At 44.7% G+C, this 14,437-nt stretch overlaps 1 non-coding gene across 1 annotated transcript; it reads left to right on the forward strand.

Moving 5' to 3' along the window:
- The first annotated feature begins 7,119 nt into the window (after positions 1–7,119).
- On the forward strand, positions 7,120–7,226 carry LOC125483879. Its single transcript, XR_007262786.1, has one exon. It is a non-coding gene; the product is annotated as a U6 spliceosomal RNA (small nuclear RNA).
- The last annotated feature ends 7,211 nt before the right edge of the window (positions 7,227–14,437 follow it).

The raw sequence follows: 14,437 nt of genomic DNA on the forward strand, positions 1-14,437 counted from the left end.
TGTACAACCATCTGATTAATCCCCAGACTCTTTCCTATGCTTTTCCTTCAGTTCCCTTTCGACTTTTACTGTTGAATCTGCCTCCACCGCTCTTTAAGTCAACCCATCCATGTTAACATGTTTCGTATCTCAAACGACAAGCCAGTCAGATAGGCAGAAGTCGGAGGTATACTGCATGGCACGCACCATGCCTTAGGAATTTACCAATCAGCGGCAGCAGGAGCAGACCTCTCTGTTTCTTGTCTCCTATCCGTTCCTCCCGCGTTACTGACCAATCACCACCACTCCCTACTTGCACTCACCTATCACCATCCCAACCACCTTCCCCAGCCCGACCCCACCCTGTCTATTTATTTCAGATACCCCTTCCCCCTCCCCCATTTCTGAAGAAAGGTCCTGACTGGAAATGTTAACTTTCGTGCTCCTCTGATGTTGCCTGCCACGCTGTGTTCCTCCAGCTCCACACCTTGTTATCTCAGACTCCAGCATCGGCAGTTCTTACTATCTCTCCGTTTCTTGGGCTTGTTCCTGCTTTTGACAGCATCATGACTGATCAGATAACTTCATTTTCTTGCCTACCCCCCATAACCTTTCATTCCCTTGCTTATTAAGAATCTATCCACTTCTACCTCAAAAACGTTCAAAGACTCTTTGTAAGGAGGAGTTCCAAAGACTCACCAATCTCTGAGAAGATATTTCTCCTCATCTCCATCTTAAATGTCACCGATGTCCTTCAGGGAAGGAAATCTGCCATCCTCACTTGGTCTGGCCTATACCTGATTCCAGACCCACAGTGATGTGGCTCTCTGAAATGGCCGAGCAAACCACTCTGTTGTACCAATCGCTACAAAGTCTCAAAGAAATGAAACTGGACGGATCACCTGCCATTGGCCTATGCATCAGAAAAGACAACGGCAGAAACAGCCCTATGGACCCTGCAAAGTCTTCCCTACTAACATCTTGTGGCAAGTACCAAAATTGAGACAGCTGTCTCACAGACTAGTGAAGAAGCAGCCTGACATAGTCATACTCATGGAATCATACTTTACAGACAATGTCCCAGACACCGCCATCACCATCCCTGGATATGCCCTGTCTCACCAGCAGGACAGATGCAGCAGAGCTATACTGTCAGCAGAGAGTCTTGTCTTGGGAATCCTCAACATTGACTCTGGACCCCATAAAATCTTATGGCTTCAAGTTAAACATGGGCAAGGAAACCTCCTGCTGATTACAATGTACAATCCTCTCTTGGCTTAGGAATCAGTACTCCTCCATGTCAACTTCCTGCAAGGCACAAGTCAGGAGTGTGATGGAACGTTACCCACTTGCCTGGATGGGTGCGGCTCTAACAACACTCGAGAAGCTTGACACTGTACAGGACAAAGCAGCCCGCTTGATTGGCACTACATCCACAAACACCCACTCTCTCCAACGCCCACGCTCAGTAGCAGCAGTGTGTACCATCTACAAGATGCGCTGTAGAAATTCGCCAAAGATCCTCAGACAGCACCTTCCAAAGCCATGACCACTTCCATCTAGAAGGACAAGGGCAGCAGATACATGGGAACACCCCAATCTGCAATTTCCCCTCCGAGCCACTCACCATGCTGTTTTGGAAATACATCACCGTTGTCGTTGGGTTAAATCCTGGAATTCCCTCTCTAAGGGCATTGTGGGTCTATCTACAGCACATGGACTGCAGCGGTTCAAGGCAGGTAGGCACAAGCAATGAATGCTGACCCACCCAGTGACACCCATGTCCCATAGTGAATGAAAAAAAATTGGGTGGCTCTTTATTTTTGAACAGGGGCCCCTTCTTCTAGATTCTCACACATCCTCTCCACTCAGCCAGCAATGAAACTGTCTCCCCAGCCACTCACACAGACTCCACTGAACACCTGGCCTGAACTTCCTCCACTACATACCGACAACCCCATGCAGACCCCCGGTCTAGAATGGAATTCAAATTCTATCATCGACTGTAGCAGAATTCAAACCCAGAGCATTACCTGGGTCTCTTGGATTTTTGGTCCAGCAATAATACCGCTAAGCCAGTGCCTCTCCCTTTCTGTCTCTCAAAGAATACATAAAACCTGAATGGTTAACCTGTTGGCACAGTTCCAATTTTAAAATAAAACCATTGCTTTGCTATGCATGTATTGTCTGACCACCACATCCCCTTCTCAAGAGCAAGCCTCACAACAATTCATGGAATAGGCCACAAGTTCCACTTGGACTCTGCCCTGGATGCATACACATGTACCTAATGTATTAAACAATGTTATAGGAGCACTTTCCCAGCCGTGTGTGCTGCTGCTACCCCTGTCAATGGATGATTGTGGTCAGATCTGGTGGAGGCCTTGTAAATACATGCTATGGTTTCCCCAACAGATTTACACTGCTCTGCACTTCCACTGTGCTGCAGGCGTAGAGAAAGGTGCTATGAACCTGTGAAGGTACACTTAGCAGCCCAAATTAAAAGCAGAGGGTGAGTTTGTGAAAGGTCAAGGTTAATTTAGTCATTAGTTATTCGGGTCAAGGAGGTTGAGAATTTGCTGCAAGGAAAGGGGGAAAGGATTTTGTTTGAAGACACTTGATTCAGCATCCTGAGGAAGCCAGGTACTCTCTACTCTTTCCCCAATGGTTAGCATTGAAGTCATGCCTTCAATCATTTAATCGCATCACGTTTTCCACGGGTGTTTAAAAGAGAAGACCAAGGCTCTCAATCTGAAGGGGACCAGGTAGAGGATACAGCTGGAGAGGGGAGGCCCCTGGAGTCCCTTTGCCTTCCCACCACACAATGGTGGTGATTGCCTCCAAGGGACGGGAGGTTTGAAGGAAGGTCGTGACCTGTCACAGCACGTTCCTGGGTGAGGGATACTGGCCAGCAGGTTCATCAGCCCTTCATTTTTATACCTTCGAAGGCCAAATTTTCTCAAATCTATTAGATGTAATTAGATGTGTGTGTCTCGCTGAGGGAGTGTTGCCCCGCAGCTAAATGCAAATTTCCAAAAACAGAATCATAGAGTCGCACAGCATGGAGACAGACCCTTCGGTCCAACTTGTCCATGCTGCCCAGATTTCCCAAACTGAACTAGTCCCATTTGCCTGCATCTGGCCCACATCCTCTAAACCTTTCCTATGCAAGCACCCGCCCAAATGTCTTTTAAATTTTATAATTGTACTCGCCTCTACCACTTCCTCTGGCAGTTCGTTCTCTGAGCATTTCCCACCACTCAGTCTTGTGGCTTCTCTCGGTGAGATTACTAAATTACCAGCACTGATGTGGAAAAAGATCCACAGTAAGCCCTGGCCAACTTGAACTGGTTTCAAGACGAAAGTAAATCAATTTCTTGTCAGTTTGCTGAATGAGGAGATTTTGGATCTGATTTAAACTTTGCTCATGGGGATGTCTTTTGAGGGAGTTAAAATCTTGCCCTTACATTCTATTGGCCCCAATATAAATTTGAACCCAATTCCCAAAGTTCATTGAACACCATACAAATGCAGCGATCACCCAACACTCGATCAAAAAAGAAATGATCAATTGGAAAGCTTCTATCTAGAATATGCTTTGTTTAGAACAGAGGTCCTAATTGAGTAATAGAGGTTTGCAACCTAATACATTCAACTAAGTAAAGTTAAGAAAATGTAGAGCTTGCATTTAAATAGTCTCTCAAGGTATCCCAAAACACTTTGTGGCTAAGAACTGTTGTCACTATTGGGGATCATGGCAGCCAATATGCACACAGCAAGATCCCACAAATAACAATGTGATTGTGACCAGATAATCCATTTTTTTTGTTCTGTAAGGTTGGTTGAAGGATAAATATTGCCCAGGTCACAGGGGAGAACTCCCCAGCACTTCTTCCAACTAATGTTGTGGGAACAATGATATCCACCATAGTTTAGTGTCTCATCAGTAAAACAGCAGCACTGGCAGGAAAGCATTACTTCAATGACACTCAGTTCCCAGTGATGCTGACCAAGAGAGGCATGTTCTCCAAGATACTGCTCTTCCATATAATACTGTCAGGGGATCTTAATGTCCAGCTGAACAAAAAAGGAGCAGGCAGAAGGGGGCTTGGTTAGATGACTCCTAAAAAGGAAAGCACCTTTGACCACTGGAGCCTTATTTTGAACGTTCCTAAAAGCATCCTAAAATCCTAAAGCATGACATCAACCTTCTGAAAAGAAACTTTCGAAGGAGTTAACGTTCCATTCTGTATATAGTTAATTAAACTGTATATAGTGGATAAATTGTATGGAGTCAATGAGGTAGCAGGCTCATTTGAGACCTCAGTTGCCTCAGCCTTTTTGAGAGTCGATTCAAGCCTATGGAAGATCACAGTATGAGACATGAGCACTCGTGAAACGAGCTGAATTTTCAGCGGTAGTGCTCGAACAGTTGATCAAAACTCCAAAGTATTTATAACATTTTCTACATAATTACCAAGCGTTCATTTTTTTATAAAGTGGACTGTTTTGTGAATTCAGTGACTGCCGGACAAAATCTTGTGTGAATCCCATGGAATGTTACACCTGTAAAGTGTCTGGGAAGCCTCAAGCAGGGAGACACTGGACAAGAAGAGATAATGAGGGGACGGACTACCCCTTTCTCAGCAGAAAGCCACGTCGTGTGGGCATGTCTGTTTGACCCTCCAGAAATTTGCAAGCAAAGTTCAAAACTGACCCTATCACCAGACTCTCTGTATGTTATTGCTCTGATGTTCCAGTACAGCAATTTAATCACCTCAGCACTGCAGGTAAAACAAAAGGAAATACTCCTCAATCTGAATGCTGGAATTCCATTACTGTTGATCAAGATAACATAATCTTAAAATCTACTGCTGAACTGCTAACAACAATACCAATGGTGCCTTACAAAAACCAGGTGCAACATCTTTGTGTCCATGAGCAATTCAGAGACTGGCCTGTAATTATTTTAAACTTTAATCCCTTTGGAGTCACCTCTTATTTCTAAGCTGGGTATATGTGTCTGTTGTGTTACAATTTCTTCTTGCCTTCGGTAATTAGTAAACATTTTTTTAGTTTGATTTTTTTGGTTAAATTGGCTGCTCTTAAAACATGAGTTCCTTCCTTTTCAAAGTTAACCTTGTTGCGACTGACCAAGGAGATGGGTGAATGAAGATGGGAAACCAGTTTGTTCCTCCTTACTCGGGAGCTTAATGATTGGGCGATCCCGCCTGGAACTGTAACAAACTGGGGAATGTCACCCAGGGTCTGCTTGTAACAGGTGGTTATGGCAGGATGGCTGGATCTTGAAGGTCAATAGCTTCTTGCAAGTTTGGGAAGAAGTCATCTGTTGCCTTAAGCATACATGCTGCAAGCAACAGGAAGCCAATTCACAGAGTCCAGTTACAACACTGGCATCTACCTGTGGAAAACTGCCCAGGTATAACCCTGCACACAGAAAGCAGGACAAATCCAACCCGACCAATTACCACCCCATCAGTCTACTCTCAATCATCAGTAAGGTGTCATCAACTAGAGATGGGCAATAAATGCTGGCCCAGCCAGTAATGCTCACATCCCAGAATTGAGTTAAAAAGAAGTCACAATGTATTGCAGTGCAGATGGAGGCTATTCGTCCCATCGGGTTAACTGGTTCACCAAATGACTTCGTGCCATTCTTCTGGCTTTTCCACATTACCCTTGCACTTGGTTTCTATTGGATTAATCATCCAATGCCTTCTTGAATGCCCCATTATGTCTGTGTCCAACTATATATCCAGGCAGTGCATTCAAGAACTAAATCTACTGCGTAAAAAAAAAGTACTTTCTTGCATCATATTTGTAACTTCTGCAAATCGCTTTAAATTTGTACCCATTGGTTCTTAATCCAATTTACAAGTGCGAATAATGTCTCCTTTATCTACTCCATTCATACCCCTCATGATTTTGAAAGCTTGTTTTAGCCTTCTCTTCAAGGAGCAGAGTCCCAACCTCTCCGATCTATTCTCGTAAGTGAAGATTCTCATCCCTGGAATCATTCTGGTAAACCTCTTCTGCATTCTCTCCAATGCATTCATATTCTTCCTCCAGTGCGGAGCTGTACACAGTACTTCAGCGGTGGTCTAACAAGTGTGTTGCATAGCTTCAGCATGGTCTCTTTGATATCGTACTCCATGTTCTGTATTCTCTACCTTCATCTCATAGCTCACTGTTACCTGAAATTGAAAGTGGGTGTACAGATCCCCGTTATAATAAGGGGATTTGCACAAAGATAATTCATCCCTTTTTGATATAAAATACAATGTCTTGTGTTATAATAACCTGTAGGGGACAGCATTCTCCCACAATTGGCGGTTCTTCCTATTTGGAACATGTGGGAATCTCTTGAGCTGAAGGGTCTTCTGTTGATGGGCGCTTGAAACTGAAAATTAATAGAAATGTTACATTAAATTTCATGAGGATCATGTAGACCCTGTGTGAACATAGACCTTGATAAGACTGTAATGAATTTGCCGTGGACCATTGTTCTTGAATTCACTTACGCTGTACGCATGATCTATTTTTTTAGAATACTGCATGCATTCTAGTCTCCCTCTTATAGGAAGGATGTTGTGAAACTTGAAAGGGTTCAGAAAAGATTTACAAGGATGTTGCCAGGGTTGGAGGGTTTGAGCCGTAGGGAGAGGCTGAATACGCCGGGGCTGTTTTCCCTGGAGCGTCGGAGGCTGAGGGGTGACCTGATGGAGGTTTACGAAATCATGAGCATGGATAGGATGAATAGGCAAGGTCTTTTCCCCAGGCTAGGGGAGTTCAAAGCTAGAGGGCATAGATTTAAGGTGAGAGGGAAAAGATTTAAAAGGGACCTAAGGGGTAACTTTTTCTCACAGAGGGTGGTGCATGTATGGAACGAGCTGCCAGAGGAAGTGGTGGAGGTGTTACCATTGCAACATTTAAAAGGCATCTGGATGGGTAGATGAATAGGAAGGGTTTAGCGGGATACGGGCCAAATGCTGGCAAATGAGACGAGATTAATGTTGGATATCTGGTCGGCATGGACTTGTTGGACCGAAGGGTCGTTTCCATTCTGCACAGCTCTGTGACTGTATGGTTCCAAATGAAAACTATTGGCAGAAAGACTTTGTGCTTGCTTCGGCAGCACATATACTAAAACTGGAACGATACAGAGAAGATTAGCATGGCCCCTGCGCAAGGATGACACGCAAATTTGTGAAGCATTTCTATTTTTTGCTAGGGTGGCACGGTGGCTCAGTGGTTAGCACTGCTGCCTCACAGTGCCAGGGGCCGGAGTTTGCACATTCTCCCCATGTCTGCGTGGGTTTCCTCCAGGTGCTCCGGTTTCCTCCCACAGTCCAACGATGTGCAGATTAGATGGATTGGCCATGCTAAATTGCCCCATAGTGACCAGGGATGTATAAATTAGGTGGATTACCCATGGGCAATGCAGGATTATAGGGGTAGGGTGGAATGGTGAGTCTGGGTGAGATGCTGTTTGGAGAGTCAGTGTAGACATGATGGGCTGAATGGCCTGCTTCCACACCGTAGGGATTGTATGATTCACAAGTGGCATCTGGTAACAAGCTGTTGTCTTATAACACGGTAATTGTTGGTGCAATACTGTCTAGGCGAAGATTCATTGAAGGCAGAACTCCCTTCAATTAACTGGGAAAGGGGTGGAACCAGGTTTTGCCTGGGTAGTGTTCAAGTTTTTTTTTAGCTACAGCCACTTTCCACTGTAGGCAGTTCCTCTTACTGTCCTGTTCCCACCTTATGAGGTATGTTCAGGAGGGCTCCCGGACTGTGCTGGATTAAAGGTCTCAGTAGAGTTTGTAGTTGCTACAAATTTGTGTCAGGCCGAGATGGAAACATTTTGCAAGATCCCAATCCTGACCTGAGACAATCAATCCTGGACGGTAAGGTGAGGTGAGACCACCACAGTCAGAGGTCATCACTGCATTTTCGGTATAAAGACCTTTAGTCGGCCTTCTGAGTGTTGGAGATCTTGCCCCTCTTGGCTTCCTGTTTCAGATTGGGCTCAATGTTGCCCTGTGACATTTTTAACCAATTCCCAGTCTCCTCTACATAGTCTGCAGTGCCAGTCTAAGTCAGGCAAATCAAGGAGCTGAACACTTGTCAATGAGGATAGTTTTTTTGTCGCTTCACAGACTGCAGCAAAATAGACAACATCTTATTCACTTGTTTCAGAGAATCCATGTGGCTGTAATTGTCACCAGCCATACAACGCTCTGAGATCTCTGTGCTTCTCTAGTTCCTGCTACCTGGGCACCCCTGATTCTTTTTGCTCCAGTAGCTGTGCCTTTGACATTGCCCCCCTAAACTTCTCAACCGTTGGCATGTGTGAGACACAGTGTTTCTCTGGAAAGCTCCAAAATGGACAAACATGACTAGGGCGCATTGGCCTGTCCCCATAGCCTGAACCCAACCTCCCGTGGCCATGGAGATGACCACTTAACATGCGATTCCTGCAGTCACACGGGGAACTGCCTTGCTTCTGCAGGGTTAGGCAAACAGGACATTGGCCACAAGCCAAGACCAAGTGAGGTTGGATAGACTGGCAAGGGCACGTGCGAGAGGCAATTCTCAGTGAGTGTGTTGTCTTGTGTGGTGACTGATAATGGTTACGTTGATAGAAGAGATTGAGATTGACAGCTCATTTATGCTGAACACAATTACAAAGTGCACAAGCTGGGATATTACCCCGATAACCCCCTACATTGCTGGTGAGACACCCGACAGGAATACTGTGCTCAATACTGTATATGACAACAGGGCTTTGAGAAGAGGGGAGGGACTACAATGGTGAGCATAACGGTGAAATATTGGAGATGCCGTGACTGTTCTCCTTGGAGTGAAGACAAAGTGTAAATTGAATCGAAGTTTGACACACAATGAGGGGTTGTGATAGTCAATTGGGAGAAGTATTTCCACTGACAGGAGGGTCAGTGACCAGAGCAAATCTAAGAAAATTGGTGAAAGTGAGACCTATTGAGCTGTATGGTGGCTCAGTGGTTAGCATTGCTGCCTCACAGCGCCAGGGACCTGGGTTCGATTCCACCCTTGGGCAACTGTCTGTGTCAGTTTACATGTTCTCCCCGTGTCTGTGTGGGTTTCCTCCCACAGTCCAAAGACAGGTGGATTGGCCATGTGAAATTGCCCATAGTGTCCTGGAGTTTGTAGCCTCAAATAATGCTGATCTTGCCTAGCGCATGCCATGTGCAATATAACCTGTATGCCTCTGTCTAAGTCTCTATGATCTTTAAATTTTTGCTTACTATGATCTGCCTGTACTGCTTGTAAACAAAGCTTTTCACTGTACATCAGTACATGCAACAATCAATCAATCAGGGATATGCAGGCTGGGTGGATTAGTCATGGATGTAGGAATAGGGTAGGGGGGGTGGATGGGTCTGGGTGGGATGCTCTTCAGGGTGTTGTTATGAATGCAATGGGCTGAATGGCCTGCTTCTTTACTGTAGGGATTCTACCTCGCCATCCTGAAGTGTCTCTTCAAGGCCACTTCTTTGACCAAGCTCTTGCTGCCCTGTCCTAAAAAAATCCCCTTCGCAGCTCAGTATCAAATTTCGCTTGATAATGCTCCTGAGAAGCTTTACATCAAACACCTTGTTGCTGACCAGAGTTTGTCAGCACTATAGGTAATAGAATGTTAGTTCAGGCTCTTTCCAGTTTGATATTCTCTGTTTGCTGTGATTAGGTGGGGTTCTTCAGATAAACAGTGAGTGCAGAAACTGAGACGGTGAAAACCATGTCTGATGACGGTACCAGTAGAGTACCTTCCCCAAGGAACCTTGCTCAATGACTTGGTAAAATAAACTCCATTTCACATCACTTACAATACATTTTGTGAGATCCAAAAGTCCGATTCACGGACCAGAGAATTGGGTTAGAGACCAGCGTTCCCTCTTCTCAGAATTGTTACTTTTGAATTCTTGTTGACATTCTGGGATTTTCCAATTTAGATCCATCCGTTATGCTAAGGCCTCAATGCTGGGGATGATTTAGTCATGAACTTTGCAATTGGATCATTCTTTTCCCTCTCCATCACACATGCAAGATGCATTTCCAGCCATCGGAGGTCAATCGTTTCAAGACTCTCACTGTGACCACCTTTGTCCATCCAGGACACAGCAAACAAGTTGTGCTAATCCCTTTATAATCGACTCAGTAGACCCCCTGACAGGGGTTCTGAATCACACACTTTAAGAAACATAAACACCTTGGCACAAATCTGGTTGCAGTGGTATTTGTGTGTGAGAAGTTTTAAGTTATCTACAGAGGAGGTCTGCACAGGGACCATTCCCATGGATCAGATCTGCAGCCTAACAAGTGGGAATGATGGTTCAGTCATAAAAATCTCTAACTGGATATCCTGGTGGGTCAGAGGAGAAGGGAAAGACCAACAGGCATGGTGGAGTAGGATTGGTGAAGCTGACTGCTATGGTCACGAACGAAAACAAAGTTGCTGGAAAAGCTCAGCAGGTTTGGCAGCATCTGTGAAGGAGAAAACAGAGTTAGCGTTTCGGGTCCGGTGACCCTTCCTCAGAACTGATGGTGGCTGGGAAATCGTCAGTTCATATGCAGAAAATAGGGAGGTGGGTGGGGTAGGTAGTAAACAATAGGATAGAGCCCAAAGAGAGAGAAAGACAGTTGGACAGACAAAGGAGTTGCTAACGATCAGGCTGGGAGGGTGAGTAGTTGTTAATGGGGACTGTTAGTGACTAACAACAGGGGTGTGTAATGGCAGGCTGTGTGGTAACAAGGCCTGGTGAGCTGGGGTTGGGGACTGGGGACATGGGAGAGTTTAGGCCCTAAACTCTGATATGGTCACGAGGTCAGGAGAGTAAATTAGCATAATACATGCTGGAGGTGGGGAAACTCTGTGAAGTGTCCAGGGGCTCCTGCTCATCCTGCCCTAGAGGGTAGCATTTTGAAACGTGGCTGAGCCTGGTATGGTCCATTTATATGTCCTCCCTTCTATTTGTTGCTGCAGGCAGCTACAGCAGGGGGTGTGGGGGTGTTGGGGGGGTGTTTCTCCCCCATGACATCATCACTGAACTAAGACCTCTCAGTCTTCAGCATTGACCCCACTCACTTATCTCCTTTAAGATAGAATCTTAGCCTGAAGCCTGAATTACCCAAGGTTGGGGAAGTGGGAATGCACTAAATCGAGCTCGGGTTGAATTAATCTGATATTTTCCACTCTCTGGACCCTCTCTAATGTGTCTCAAATTGTATTTGTTAGGCCAACAGGGTGGTGAGGGGGGGGTAAGGTTTAAAACTGCAGCTGTGATATGTGCTTTAATCAGATCTGTGAGAATCCAAGGTTTGATGCTGTAGCGAAAGGGTTTTAGCAATGCTGCAGAACTTGCTGTGTGTGGGCACCTCTGGAATGCATTCATCGAACAAAAAGCACATTTATGGCTGACGCGCTGGTTTTTGAAGCAATGGAGTATGAGGATGTGAATATCAATGTGGAATGTGCTGCGTATCAGTTATGATTATCATAGAATTATACAGCATACGATGAAGTGATTCCATCCATCACATCTGTGGTGTCTTTTTGAAACCTCATCAGTCTTGCTTCCACTCCTCTTTCTCCATATCTCACCAATGTTGCCCCCATCAACATTTTGCCCAGTTTTCCGCTAAATCTACTGTAGGTGCTGTTCCATTCACTCTCACAAGTGTAGAAGGAACAGGAGTTGACCATGAATCTCCATGGATCCTCCATTTCCCCATCTCTGAGGACTATCCCTCTGTACATAAGAACTGTGTGAATTTACTCTACTTAATAGATTTGGTTGAAGAAGCTTGTAACTCTTTTCTTCAGAGGGGTGACCCAGTAGAAGTTTTCATACCAGGAATCATGAAAATATTCAGCAGATTGGCACGGCCACATTTGTAATACTGTGTACAATTCAAGTCGGCCTGCTATAGGAAGAATGCTGTTAAACTAGAAAGGGCGCAGAAAATATATACAAGGATGTTACTGGGTTTGGAGAGTTCCAACTCACTTAACTAACCTGTATACTTTTGTAGACCCCTTCACAACTTACTTTCTTACTTTTTTAAAATCAAATTATCTTCTAAAAAGAAGTGTCAATGTTATTCATTTAAACTAAAACTCATGGTTAAAAACATTTAGATTTTCATTGTTTGCTGTGTGAATAAGTGTCTCCCGGATTTCCTTATTAGATATATTTGTGTTTGTCCCTGTCAATGAGTCAAAGTCTGTGGGTTCAAGTACCACCACCCGTCTCCCACCGCCCCCCGGGCCATGTTTGCCACAGAAGGAAACATTGTGATGGGGCCAAAAAGTTTGGTTTTCTCTGCATCCAGTCCTGGCCACCATCATAACTTTTCACCAATGTCTTCATTTTGGAAACCCCTGAATGACCCTGGTGGAGTTTAGCCAGTACCTGCTCAGGGCAATTTGCTCCCCACAATAATATGTCTTCCTCTTCTGTGATCCAGTCTCTCCGGGTCCAAAATGGTTTCAGTTCTGGTTGTGATGGCCCTTTGGTTTCCCCCATCACCCCCAGCTGTTTCAGTTTTGTTGGAACCAGATCCTTCCGTGTCCGAACTCTGGTATTGTCAGCTGTGACTGGAAGTGTGTGCAGAAAATTTAAGACATTACAGACTCTTCCAGTGACGGTACCACCGGTGGTGTATCCGTCAGTGGGAGATGGCTCAATGCATCCACATTCACTACTTGGTCTCCCAGACTATGTTCTAACTTGTAAGTATACACACTTTGTATTAGAGCCCACTGCTGAATTTGTTCTGAAGATATGGGCGGCACTGCCTTGTCCCCTTTCAGTAGACCCAGCAGGGATTTGTGGACCGTTATTATGACAAATTTATATCCGTAAAGGTATTGGTGGAATTTCTTGACTCCAAACATAACCACCAAACCTTCCTTCTCTATCTGGGTGTATTTAGGGTCTGCATTAGCCAAAATCCTGGATGGATACTTTATTGGGCTTTCCTCGCCATCTAAGAGCTAATACTACTCTAATGCCATATGGGGAGGCATCACATGTTAATACCAGACCTTGCTTGGAATCATAATGTGCCAACACCTTAAAGCTATGGCTTGGCTAGGCAACCATTTCCAAGGCTGACTCTTTTATAAGAGTTGATGCAATGTTACTAGGATGGAGGGCCAGGTTGTATGTATGTATGAACTTTCCATAATAAATCACCAGCCCAGGGAAAGACCTAAGTTCCAGTACAGATGTAAAAACACAGTGGATCAGTGGTTGGGGCAGCACCTTCATGTGTTTAATAGTCATAAATTTTCCTGAGTAACTACTTTATTTCATTTTAATCAGAATCCTGCAAACTCACAGATTTGAAAGGAGCCATTCGGAAGTTCCAGGCACAGTGGAATTCAATTCCCTGGCAATTCGTTCAGAGTGTACTACAACAGTGATTCCATGTCTCCTATCTACTCTTTTAAACTGAATGTTAAGCTCCCTCGACATTGTCCTCATCAAACACTCCCAAGACAGGTACAGCACGGGTTTAGAAACAGAGTTAAGTTGCCTCTACTCTTTTAATTTGAAGGGAAATGTCTCCCTACATTTTTAAACTGCAAGTAAAGCTTCCTTGATACTGTCCGAGATAACTCCACAGAGGCCAGTATCCCATCACCAAGTCACCCTTTACTATCACACAGAGCATCCCTGACACTGATCCAGCTCCCTCAGAGCCCACCCTCAGAACCTCTGACCTTTCTGTTTATATCTGTCAGCCAGGGCTCCCTGATTGGACCAGATTAGCAGGCCCAATTAGGCAACTTGTATTCTATGACGGCCACCCAGCAGACCTTGTCACAATCATTACAGATTCCTTCCACTATTCTGCAGCCAAAGAGACAATGATTTTCATCTGGGGTCCGGAACTTGATGTAATGATAATTTCCCCAATCCCATGCTGCATCTGTTTGATTCACATGGTACAGTGCTAAATGTAAATGTCCCAAATGGGCTGGAGATAAATTGAGCACCCAGTTAGATTCATTTTTGCACAATGTATCAGTCAGTGTGTACGTGCAATGTGTATCAGTCAGGGTGTACATGTAATGTGTATCAGTTATGATGTACGTGTAATGTGTATCAGTCAGGGTGTACTTCCAATTTATATCAGTCAGGGTGTACATGATTTGTGCACTGATCAGGGTGGATATGCTATGTGCATCGTCCATGTGTGTATGTAATGTGTATCAGTCTTTGAATACATGTGTGGTGTGTACTAGTCTGGGTGTATAAACGATATGGGTATTTACATGGTGAGTTGCAGTCTGGGTATACATGTAATGTGAACCAGGTTTGGGTGTATAAGTAATGTTTACCAGGTTTGGGTGTATATGTAATATGTACCAGTCTGGGTGTATCTG

This window comes from Rhincodon typus, chromosome 8 (assembly GCF_021869965.1).
Source record: "Rhincodon typus isolate 14 chromosome 8, sRhiTyp1.1, whole genome shotgun sequence".
Lineage (NCBI taxonomy): Eukaryota > Metazoa > Chordata > Chondrichthyes > Orectolobiformes > Rhincodontidae > Rhincodon > Rhincodon typus.